Genomic DNA, 13,346 nt, shown 5'->3' with positions numbered 1-13,346 from the left:
ATATAAGAACCATTAAAATCAATGCATCTACTATATAAATTAATGCATTCGCTATTAAATTTAATACATCCGAAAATAATAAATTTTTTGCTCCCTTCAGGATTCGAACCCAGGATCTGCATTCATCCACCAAGATGATGCATCCACCGTAGATCTTGATGATCGAATGACTTAAAATGGTTCTCTGTTTTAATTTTATTTAGTGGTTCTTATTTGAACCTCTCCCTGGTCACATATATATATGGCTTCTAAAACGTTGCGAATAAATATCTATTTTATACAATATGGGTGCGTTCACTTTGATGGATGGAAAAATGAGGGATAATAAAAATTTATATTTTTAAATGTCTCTTTTCTTATCCCACATTTTACACAAAAAAAGAAGTTCACCATTTTTTCTTCCTTATTTTCACTTCAAGGTTATCCCTCCATTTTGGCATGATAATATTATCTCTCCTTGAAGTGAAAATAAGGAAGTAAAAATAGTGAACTTCTCTTTTGTGTAAAATGTGGGATAAGAAAGGAGACATTTAAAGACATAAATTTTTGCTATATATCTCTCTTTTTCCCATCAATCCAAGTGAACACACCCTATATATATTTTGAACCGAAATTGCTTCGAATTTTTTCTCCATCTATAATTCAAATATTCGCCGTTTGAGCCATTGATTCGAAAAATCAATGGTTGTGCTGTGTATTGAGGGAGCGTTTACTTTGGAAGATTAGACTTGATAGAAAAAAAATAGTAAGGTTAATCCTTTATTTATTTTGATGGATTGAAATCTTGGGATATCCTAAGGTCCTTGATTATTTTTATCATTCAAACTAGTTTTGCTTTATTCTTATCCCATGAAAAAGATGGGATTGAAGATATCCTATTTTTGAGGATAAAAATATTCAATTCTACATATTAATCAATTATGCAAAGTAAACGTCCTCTGATAGTATTGATGCGAGCAGAATATTTTGTTATTTTGTTATTTGAGTTACGTTGACATCCAGTATTTGCTTACCACAATGAAATTTAACGTCCAATTTATCAATAACTACTTATATATATATATATTTACAATGTTTTAAAAGTCAAATCAAAATTGCAAATAGGATCGAAGATTATGATTTATCTGACAAATATATCCTATAGGTAACAATATATTTATATTAATTTAGGTATCAATTCATTTGTTATATTAGTAGAATCCAGTATTTTCATTTACGTAAAATTCGAGGTTCTTATATAAAATTGGGGTTCATGTACTTAATACTTATGTTGAAATTAGGTTATTGTGGCACAACAATAGAAAGAACATTTTTATATAATAAAATGTCAGGCCTTAGTTTCTTCGAACTAATTAATGTCTTGAAGCCCAATTTGTCAAAAGATTTAATGTGTGATATAAATTACGTGTGATATAAAGTACAATAACCACCAAAACCTATTCATCACGTGTGATATAAAGTACAATCTCATGTGTAAATTAAAATAATTTGTCCTTTTAAAAGTCATGTGGTGCGTCGTTTTACACCAAAAATATCCGGCAGTCAGCCGGTATGCCCATATTGCGCAGACAGCAGTAAGCAAAATCGTCTCCCAAGGAATCGACGAGAATTCTCCTAAAATTCAACCTGCAAGGAAACTCAAGAAACGAAATTATGGGGAAAATATGAAAATACTGAAATAGAAATAAATAAATAAAATTCAAACAATTAATAAAGAATTTTCAGCAATCAATTAAGTCCACCCTAGCTTAATTATTCTGATCATTGATGCAAATATAACTTTAATATATGCAAGCAAACCAGTTATAACCACCGAAGACGCTTCTGACGTGATCTTATTTCTCCTTAATTATTCAGTAATTAGGAAGACGCTTCACTAATTACTACCCTAATCGACTGACAACCGTAAGAGACGCTCTATAGGTTTAATGAGCCGACAGCATTAAGATCTAGAGAAACCGGATTCAAAACCAATAAACTCTGACGCAGGATTATTGAATTAAGACTGCTTTTCCCTTTGACCCTGATGTGTCAATTTACCACTAATCAAACCTAAACCACGATTACGTATGGCCGATTCAATTGGCTGTATAATTAATTCTAACCCACTAAATATTGCGCACTACCTAATGGATTAAAACAATTAATGACGATAAACACGGAGAATCACAGATACAAGCATAAAATAAAGTATAAGAACAACTTAGATCTCACATAATAATCTTGCTAGTGCTTTCCTAATCGTTGCTGGAATAAAAGAAATTAACTATAACTCATAACAAAATAAAAGAAAGAAAAAAATAAAGAATAAATTGCGAAGAACAGATGAAAGAAATAAAACTAAATTGCTCCAAACTTGCGCCAGGCTGTTGTCCCCTAAAAAAATGGCGTGAATGTGTCTTCTTTAAAAAACAACTAATGCTAATATATATAGCATTAATAATAAAGAAACCTAATCTAATCTAAAAGGACATAAAATAGGCGCATAGGCCCAAAATAAAATAGATAAATCCAATAAAAGTCAAAGTAGGCAGCTACGTAATCACTCTTCTCGCCACTTCAACGAACAATCAATTCAGTTCGGATATTCAGGCGGTATGGGTAGGGATGTCAATGCAGTCCGAAACCCGTGGGCCGACCCAAATAACCCGATAAAATTAGAGGGTTAGGGTTGTAAAATCGCAACCCGAAAAAACCTCCAGCCCGATTAGCCCGCACCCGACTAACCCGGAACCCGATAGGGCTAGCCCGAAAACCCGATGGGCTGACCCGGTGGGCTGACGGAATTGTGACTGATGCATCCAGTTACAGCTTCTGCTATGTTTAGATCTATGGTATTTGTTTATATATATATATATATATATATATATATATATATATATATATATATATATGTAGCCTCGTTAAAAAAAAGTGAAATTAATTAGTTAGAATATATATGCGTGTGTGTGCAATCTCATTAAAAAAAAGTGAAATTAATTACGGATTTTTTGTAGAAATTGATTATTAGTATCTCATTAGTTAGAAATTAATTATTAGTATCTCATTTTAAAGTGATACCAATTTTTTTTTTCTGTCAATGAGACGTGCATGGCAAATCCACTAATTATTCAGTAATAATCCAGATTGATTCTAGTGCATTGATACATGTTAAATTTTACTATCTCATTTTAATATAATTTTGTTTATGTAATCTTGAATATCTTATATTTTTGCATTTCATGCTTTGCTATATAATTTATATCTTTAATATCTATGTATATTTTATACATTATACATTAGATCATTAGGAATAATAAAATACAAATGATAATTTTATTTTTACGCCTTTAACCTGATTAGCCCGATGAGCTAGCCCGAAACCCGAAAGTTTAGGGTTAGGGTTGAAGATTTACAACCCGAAAAAATCTCCAACCCGATTAGCCCGCACCCGACTAACCCGGAACCCGATAGGACTAGCCCGAAAATTCGATGGGCTGGCCCGATTGACATCCCTAGGTATGGGCACACCGCACGGTATACGCGCAGATCAACTTTTCTTTTACGAATTCTTTACTTCCAAAATCTTTCAAAACTGAACTTTTTCTGCAAAACCTATCAAAAATCACTAAAAATATTAATTAGTTCCACAATTAACTTCAAAAGATAATAATAAGTAGGAAATATGCATTAAAATCCACCAAAAACACTCAAAATATGCGTATAAAATACGCCCAATCAAACTCCCCCACACTTAGATAATGCTCGCCCTCGAGCATAAGAAAAACAAAACAAAGTGAAAAACAAAACTCAAGACTCAAAACAAAACAAGACAAGACTCAACTAACAACGATTAGCCATGGCAACAATCACAACAAGCAAATCTCAAAGTTAGGATAAGATACAATCATCATTTTCCTCAAACCATTCTTGGAATCAACAATCATGTGCATTCACCCTTCATTCGAATCAAAAGTGTGCAACTCAATCCAGTCTCACCAAGTTCTCTCAAATCTCTCAATATCAAAAGGCAAGGTAAATTCACACACATGCAACTCGACTCTATCCATTATAAGTTTGCCACCATGTCAATATCTCTAATTTGAAAACTGAACTCATCCATGAATCAATAGGTCTTTCCACAAGGTTGTAATGGGGCTTAGGTGCATAGGTAGGATAACAAAAGTGGATAAATAAGGCTAATAAAACCAACAAAATGCAAGTAGTTCACCACATTTGAATCCCAAAATCAAACTCAATAAAATTAATCCTTATTCCCAATACATAAGCATTCAAACTCCAACATTTTCTTCTCCACATCTTCCTTTTTCTTTTGCAAATGGTACTTTCACATTTTTTTTTCCTTTTTTTTTTTGGAACTAACATCATAACATCACCTCATGCTTAAACAACCAACAACCACTTATTGTTAATTTCAATCCTCAATCATTCTAACCAATGCATCTTATTTCAATCAACCTTATTCTCCCAACAAAGTAATATCACAAAACAAAACCACTTGCATCATGTTGGAAAGGGACAAAACAAGGCTAAAAGAAGGCTAATGGCTAAAATTTTCGAAGCTTCAATCATATATAACAATAAAAAGGGTCAAGGCTTCAAAATGGCTCACTAATGGATATTGAAAGGTAGGAATTTTTTAAGGCCAATGAGGTTTATTCCTAATGCCTAAATCATCTTCACAAATGAGTCCAATTCCAAAAAAAATTGATTATAACAACATGGCAAACCGAATATCAAGAAGTCAAGCATGCATAACACTCATCAAAGAACAAGCAAGGAGCATTCAAGTTATTGCTCAAAAGGCTCAATCCTCACTATATGAGTGGTTTTCAACAAAATTGATCAATTTGCACATTCGTCATCCTCAAACACATATGGGTTTCAACACATTTTCATATCATCCAAGAAAACAACCATACAATCCATATCAATATGCTCATCCTAACAAATCCAAATGCTAGTATGATATGTTGCCATGGACCAACAGACACAAAAGACACCCAAAACAAAACGAGCACATAAACTCAAGACAAAAGACATAAAAACTCCCCCACACTTAGACAACACAATGTCCTCATTGTATGGAGAAAAACTAAGAACAAAGACACAAAACAAAGAAAGCATAAAAGAAAAGGAAAAAAACTAAAATAAAATAAAAACGAAAGAAAACTAAAAAAAAACTTCCCTGAAACTGCATCAATCATCAAGTGGTTTCAATTTCCGCTTTGGCGGTTTCAATTTCCGCTATGGGCATACTGCACGACAGAGGCCAACTGAGAACTGCATTGGTGGGGTTCAACTTCACTTTACACCCTTGAATCTCATCATAACATTCTGGTAATTCTTTATTCATCGTGAATATTTCCAGAATCTCTCTGCCACATTCTTTTTCCTTATTTTGGTTCAACCTGAAAGGAAAAACGAAAGGAATTAATGTTTTAGAATTAGAAATTTTAGATTCAACACTTACATCGGAAGAAGAGAGATTTTCATATTGTTGTGCCTCTTCGACAACTTCATCATTTTGCGCACTTTCTTGCTCTTCTTTCTCCTTTTCATCTTCTATGGGTTTTGGATCAAAGAAATCTTCCCCACTCATGAAATTCACAGCATAAACATATTCCTTGGGATGTACTTCTTGAGATGGAAGTTTTCCATGATTGGCTTGCAACTTGTTCACTTGAGTGGTGAGTTGAGTGATCTGTGTGCCCATACTACCCAACGCAGCCTGCGTCTCTTGCTGGAAAGCTTGCTGACTTTGTACTAGATTATTAATAATCTGACTACTCTGTTCCAGACTTTTAAGAATATCACTCATACTGGGCTCTGGGCAGTCGGTATGGGCATATTGTCCAGCCTGCGGCTGTGCACTGGTGAAAAATTCAGGCGAATGATTCCAGCTGAAATTTGGATGATTATCCTTCTGAATTTGAGCTCCAACAAAGCCTCTAACTAAGGAAGTTAGAGAATCGAGTTTCTCATTCACACATGCATCTTCTGCTCTATTGACCGGCCTGTACCTATCATCATCCTCATCCTCATATTGTTGACCATTGGAGACCATATCAAAAATCAATTGTTTTTTTTTTTGATCGGACAAAGTCATGTTAGATGTTAGTAATTAGTTCCCCAACCACTCCAAGAACCACCTTATCTCTCCATTCACCAAAATCCACCTTATATCTCCAATCTCCAATTCGCTCCCAAGAGGGATCGAACCCGGGTCACTTCACTTAAGTGAGGACCCGGTGGCCAGTGGGCTAAGTCCCCTGGTTAAAAATCAATTGTTTTGCTTCATCTAAGGTCTTGTTGGTCAAACTTCCTCCACAAGCAGCATCAACAATCCTCCTGTCAAAAGAAGACATACCACGATAAAAATAATTAATGAACAACTGATAATCAGAAAATCCGTGGTTAGGAACATCTATGACATAATTGTTGGAATCTCTCCCAATAATCAGACAAACACTCTTGTTGCCTTTGCTTGATGCTACTAATAGCTATTCTTAGATTTGCAGCCTTTGATTCTGGAAAGAATTTACGCAAGAACTGCTCCTCTAAGTCGTTCCAAGTTCTGATTGAGCCAGACGATAGATCAAGCAACCAATCTCGAGCTCTACCCTGCAATGTATGAGGAAAAGTTAGTAATCTTAAATGATCTTCTGTAAAACCTTGAGGACGTAACGTAGTGCAAACTAAATCAAATTCAGACAGATGCTTGTGTGCACTCTCTCCAGGTAGATCACCAAACTTGGGTAGCACTTGAATGAAATCGGGCTTGATTTCAGCATTTTGATTAATTGTGGGCAACACAATGCATAGAGGATGATTTCTCCTGTGGCGGCCCAACTCTCTTATCAATGGTGGTGGTGGCAGAGTATCATCACGGTCATCGTCCCCATCTTCAGACATCTCAACTTCAGCTTAAGATCAATAACAAACAAAAATAAATAAAATAAAATAAGCAAATTGAAAAAATAGGAAAATTACTACTTAAAAATCGATCCCCGGCAACGGCGCCAAAATTTGGTGCGTCGTTTTACACCAAAAATATCCAGCAGTCAGCCGGTATGCCCATACTGCGTAGACAGCAGTAAGCAAAATCGTATCCCAAGGGATCGGCGAGAATTCTCCTAAAATTCAACCTGCAAGGAAACTCAAGAAACGAAATTATGGGGAAAATATGAAAATACTGAAATAGAAATAAATAAATAAAATTCAAACAATTAATAAAGAATTTCCAGCAATCAATTAAGTCCACCCTAGCTTAATTATTCTGATCATTGATGCAAATATAACTTTAATCCATGCAAGCAAACCGGTTATAACCACCAAAGACGCTTCTGACGTGATCTTATTTCTCCTTAATTATTCGGTAATTAGGAAGACGCTTCACTAATTACTACCATAATCGACTGACAACCGTAAGAGACGCTCTATAGGTTTAATGAGCCGACAACATTAAGATCTAGAGAAACTCGATTCAAAACCAATAAACTCTGACGCAGGATTATTGAATTAAGACTGCTTTTCCCTTGACCCTGATGTGTCAATTTACCACTAATCAAACCTAAACCACGATTACGTATGGCCGATTTAATTGACTGTATAATTAATTCTAACCCACTAAATATTGCGCACTACCTAATGGATTAAAACAATTAATGACAATAAACACGGAGAATCACAGATACAAGCATAAAATAAAGTATAAGAACAAATTAAATCTCACATAATAATCTTGCTAGTGCTTTCCTAATCGTTGTTGGAATAAAAGAAATTAACTATAACTCATAAGAAAATAAAAGAAAGAAAAAAATAAAGAATAAATTGCGAAGAACAGATGAAAGAAATAAAACTAAATTGCTCCAAACTTGCGCCAGGCTGTTGTCCCCTAAAAAAATGGCGTGGAATGTGTTTTCTTTAAAAAACAACTAATGCTAATATATATAGCATTAATAATAAAGAAACCTAATCTAATCTAAAAGGACATAAAATAGGCGCATAGGCCCAAAACAAAATAGATAAGCCCAATAAAAGTCAAAGTAGGCAGCTACGTAATCACTCTTCTCGCCACTTCAACGAACAATCAATTCAGTTCGGATATTCAGGCGGTATGGGCACACCGCACGGTATACGCGCAGATCAACTTTTCTTTTACGAATTCTTTACTTCCAAAATCTTTCAAAACTGAATTTTTTCTGCAAAACCTATCAAAAATCACTAAAAATATTAATTAGTTCCACAATTAACTTCAAAAGATAATAATAAGTAGGAAATATGCATTAAAATTCACCAAAAACACTCAAAATATGCGTATAAAATACGCCCAATCATCATGTACATGCGGACGGATGTAGGTATAAGTTTGAATAAATGCGACTAATTACTAGTAGACCGTCTAATTAATTTGGTAGACTACGTGTCTATTAATCGTGAGATCGTAGGTATAAGTTTGAATAAATGCGAGTCGACCGTCCAATTTAGTAGGTAGATTACGTGTCTTTTAACTATGAGATTGTGGTTCCGATTCCCACAGATAGAAGAATGGATCAAAATGTCAAAAAATGGATATACTGCACTTATTGTATCAAAAATATATTGAATATACCAAAATTTTGATACTTTATTGTACCGTACCAAAAAATTTCGATACAACAACGATATCAATTTTCCTCATACCATAATATACCGATATATACCATTGTTTCAATATATATCGCAGTACTGATATATATCAAAAAAGTCGGTACACTATATCGATTGAAATAAATGACAACGACCGGTATATCGTACTGATTGAAATAAATTATCTACACATACAAATATATATAGGGAGAGGTCCAGGAAAGACAATAAATAAAAAAAGAACGGAGAACCATTTTCAGCCATTCGATCATCAAGATCTACGGTGGATGCATCATCTTGTTGGATGAATGCAGATCCTGAGTTCGAATCCTGAAGGTAGCAATTTTTTATATTTTTTTGAGTGCATTAATTTTAACAGCGAATGCATTATTTTTTACAGTGAATGCATTAGATTTGATGGTTCTCACATTCTCACAAATAATGTAGTTCTCCCTAGAACTACACCCTATATATATATATATATATATAGGGGAGGGCTAGAATAAAAACACTCTTAAGTGTATAAAATATAGATGATTTTCAGCCCTTAGATCATCAAGATCTACAGTTGATTCGTAACGCTTTTGGATGAATTCGTAACCCCGTTGGATAAAATTCGTACATTAAAAAACGTTTATATTTATATTTTAAGAAGTGTTTTTACTGTAGTCCTCCCCTATATATATATATATATATATATATATATATATATATATATATATATATATATATAGGGTTGGGTTCCGGTGGATCCCTATGCTTATAATAGATCCGTAGATCCAAATCTAGACCACACATTTATGACATGTGGCGCATCAAGATGGTGACACGTGGCAAGGCATTTCAAGGCAAAATCTGGAGAGGGGTAAAATTGGAATGTAATTTTCGAAATTCAAAAAAAAAAAAATATATATTTTCTCAAAATAGGTATATTTTAGACGCATAAAGTTTCATACGAGATTGCATGAACTTTCATATAAAAATGCATAAAGTTTCATATAAATATGCATAAGATTTCACCCCACCCCAACCCCACCCCCCACACCCCAGAACCCCACCCCACCCCAGAACCCCACCCCCACCCACCCCCTACCCCCCCACCCACCCCCCCCCAAAAAAAAAAAAAAATTTATTTTTTTAAAAACTGATTTTCTGACCACTGACCCACCCCTACCCCCACCCCCACCCCCCACCCACCCACCCCCCCACCCCCCCCCCCCAAAAAAAAAATTTTTTTTAAATTTTTTTATTTTCTCAAAAATTGATTTTCTGACCACTGACCCCCCCACCCACCCACCCCCCCAAAAAAATTTTTTTTTTTTTGAAAATCAGTTTTTAAAAAAATAAAAAAATAAAAAAAAATTTGGGGGGGGGGGTGGGGGGGTGGGGGTGGGGGTGGGTCGGTGGGGGGTGGGGGTGGGCCAGCAATTAGAAAATCAGTTTTTGAAAAAAAAAAAAAATTTGGGAGGGGGGGGTGGGGGGGTGGGTCGGTGGGGGGTGGGGGTGGGGGTGGGTCGGTGGGGGGTGGGGGTGGGGGTGGGCCAGCAATTAGAAAATCAGTTTTTGAAAAAAAAAAAAATTTGGGGGGGGGTGGGGGTTGGGGGGGTGGGTGGGGTGGGGAGGCAGGGGGCAGGGGCTGGGGTGGGGTGGCGAAACTACCAGATTTATTAAAATGAAATGCATTTTTTGTATAGTTTAATGCATTTTATGTGAAAACTTTATGCATTTTTGTTTGATTTTATATGCATGTGAAACATGCCTATTTTTGGGGGGTGGTAATGGGGAGGGTTGGGGGGTGGTGTGGGCTGGATTGGGGGGTGGTATGGGGTGGGGTGGTGAAAATACCAAAACTGGAAAAATTAAATGCATTTTTCTGTTCAAAGTTATGCATTTCATGTGAAAACTTTATGCATCTTTGTGTGAAACTGTATGCATCTAAAATATATCTATTTTGAGAAAATCTAAAAAAATATATATATTTTTTAATTATTAAATCCGAAAATTACATTCCAATTTTACCCCTCCAGATTTTGCCTTGGAATCCTTGCCACGTGTCACCATCTTGATGCGCCACATGTCATAAATGTGTGGTCAAGATTTGGATCTAGGGATCTATTATAAGCATTGGGATCTATATGATCTCATTCCTATATATATATATATATATATATATGGTCAAGTTAAACAGAGAATTATTATATATTTCATTTTGAACAAGTCTATACATTTTACGAACATATCAACATAATTAACGAACAGACGTATTTAGTGAAAAAAGAGAAAAACTCGCCACCAGCAGGATTCGAACCCGGGGCAAATTGTTGTTCATGCGGTACATTGATTTGTTCGTAAAAATTGTAGATCTGTTCGTTTTTATTTCACGAATTCTCTATTCTCTAAATATTTAGCATTCTCTGTTTAACTTTTCTCTCTCTCTCTCTCTCTCTCTATATATATATATATATATATATATATAGGGGAGAGTTCAACAAGAACATAAATATTTGCAAAGTCTAGAGTCATAATCTCGTTCGTTAGATCGATATTAATCAAGGGCTGAGATTAAAAGCTAATATAATTAATATAATAATTTTTGAAAATAAAATTGGTAAGATCCCTTAAATTACTCACTTCCCTCTCTCCTCTCTCCTCTCTCATCTCTCTCTCTTCCGTCACTTTTTTCCCACTTCCCTCTCTCCTCTCTCCTCTCTCTCTCTCCAGTCCCTTTTTCCCTATCTCTCTCCAAGTTCAGCCACCACCGCCGCCTTCGAACGCCTCAAGTTCAGCCCACAAGTTCAAAGCCACCGCCGCCCTCAAGTTCAGAGCCACTGCAGCCTTCGAACCCCATCAAGTTCAGCCACCGCCGCATTCGAACGCCCTCAAGTTCAGCCACCACCGCCGCCTTCTGAACTTCGGCCGCCGCCCCCTTCTCCGTGCATTGAACATTCGCCGGAGAAGAAGAAGGGGGCGGCAGATTTTGTAAATAATTTTATTGAACTTATACGTATAATTCTGTGAACTTTTGAATTTGTGGTATTGAACTTGTGTTGAATTTGTCTTGAATAGTGTTGAAGTTTTCTGGTGTTTAATGGGGGAAAATCGTGAGAGAGAAAGAGGTAGATGGGAGAGTAGAATTGAACTTGCAGATATAGTTTTATGAACTTGCAAATACAGTTTTACGAACTTTTAGATATAGTTTTATGAACTTAATTATGTATTTTGATTTTAAGAGAGTGAGAGAGAGAGAGAGAGAGAGAGAGGGGACGAGAGAGAGAGAGGAGAGAGGTGAGGGGTGACGGGAGATAGAGAGAGGAGAGAGGAGAGAGAAATGAGTAAATTAAGGGATATTATGAATTTTACCAATTTTAATTATATATATATATATATATATGACAAAATTACTAAAAAATTAATGATAACTTATAAAACACTCTATCTGACCACAATATCGTTGTCATTTTGTGGACGACAAGAGATTTAAGAAAATGATGGATGGTAATTGATAATAGTGGATATTATTGTGAGTGAATTTTGGGTTCCACTATTGTTGTAAGTGAAGTTTGTGGATCCTACTACTATAAATGGAAGTGGCAAGATTGATATACAAAATGACAAAAATGACAATATTGTGGATGAAGGGAATATATATTTATTAATGATTAGAAATATGTAAATAAATTGAGTAAATATAAAATAAGTTACATCTATGTTATTCCTGTGTTACTCGAACGCCCCCCTCATGTCCTAAGTACCCGTGTCAATAGGACACGACTAGGGACCATGCCTCAAGTTCACTTTGGACATGGCTAATGGTAACAACCACAATTTTTGATCTTTTTTTAATCAACTAGTAGAAAAAATGTACGTTGTACGTATAATTAATGATATTTTAATTGATAATTTATTATTTAAAAAAATCTATTAATTTATTACTTTTATTTGATAATTTAGTGGATGGATATATCTATTTATAAACCTTATCAATAGCTATAGATATAAAGTATTCTTTATATATTTGGGTGACAAATAAATGTATATCAAAATAAATTTATATTTTATAAATATAATAATAAATATATAATAAGAGTAAAATAAGCAATCCACAAGTTATGCCTTAGACTTTTTTTCTATTAGTATAGATAGATTTGATATTTGAATGGTTGCCATAAGAGTAACAACCGCAACTTTTCAATTTTCTACGTTAATTTAAATCTTTTGAATTTTAATTTGACATTTGACGATCGCAACTTTAAATTAATATTCTTTAATTCTAAATTTTTCATTTTCCCTCACTTGTGACCTTATTACTATATCAGGATATCCCTGAAAATTGTGACTTTTCTTTATTTGGAAATGACCCCACAAACTTTCTGTTTCACTATTTACAAAAAGGTATGAGACTCAATCTCCACTCAAACACAACTACCACGTTTTTTTTAAATTTGTGCCCTCTCCACTAGGTCACAATTTTTTGGGACGGAAGGAGTATATATATATATATATATATATAGGGTGTGGTTCTAGAGAGAACTACATTATTTGTGAGAACGGGAGAACCATCAAATTCAATGCATCCACTGTAAAAATTAATGCATTCGCTGTTAAAATTAATGCACTAAAAAATAAAAATAAAATGCCTCCTTCAGGATTCGAACCCAGGATTTGCATTCATCCAACAAGATGATGCATCCACCGTAGATCTTGATGATCGAATG

The sequence above is a fragment of the Salvia miltiorrhiza genome, chromosome 1 (assembly GCF_028751815.1).
Source record: "Salvia miltiorrhiza cultivar Shanhuang (shh) chromosome 1, IMPLAD_Smil_shh, whole genome shotgun sequence".
Taxonomy (NCBI): domain Eukaryota; kingdom Viridiplantae; phylum Streptophyta; class Magnoliopsida; order Lamiales; family Lamiaceae; genus Salvia; species Salvia miltiorrhiza.
This window is presented reverse-complemented; position numbering follows the sequence as displayed.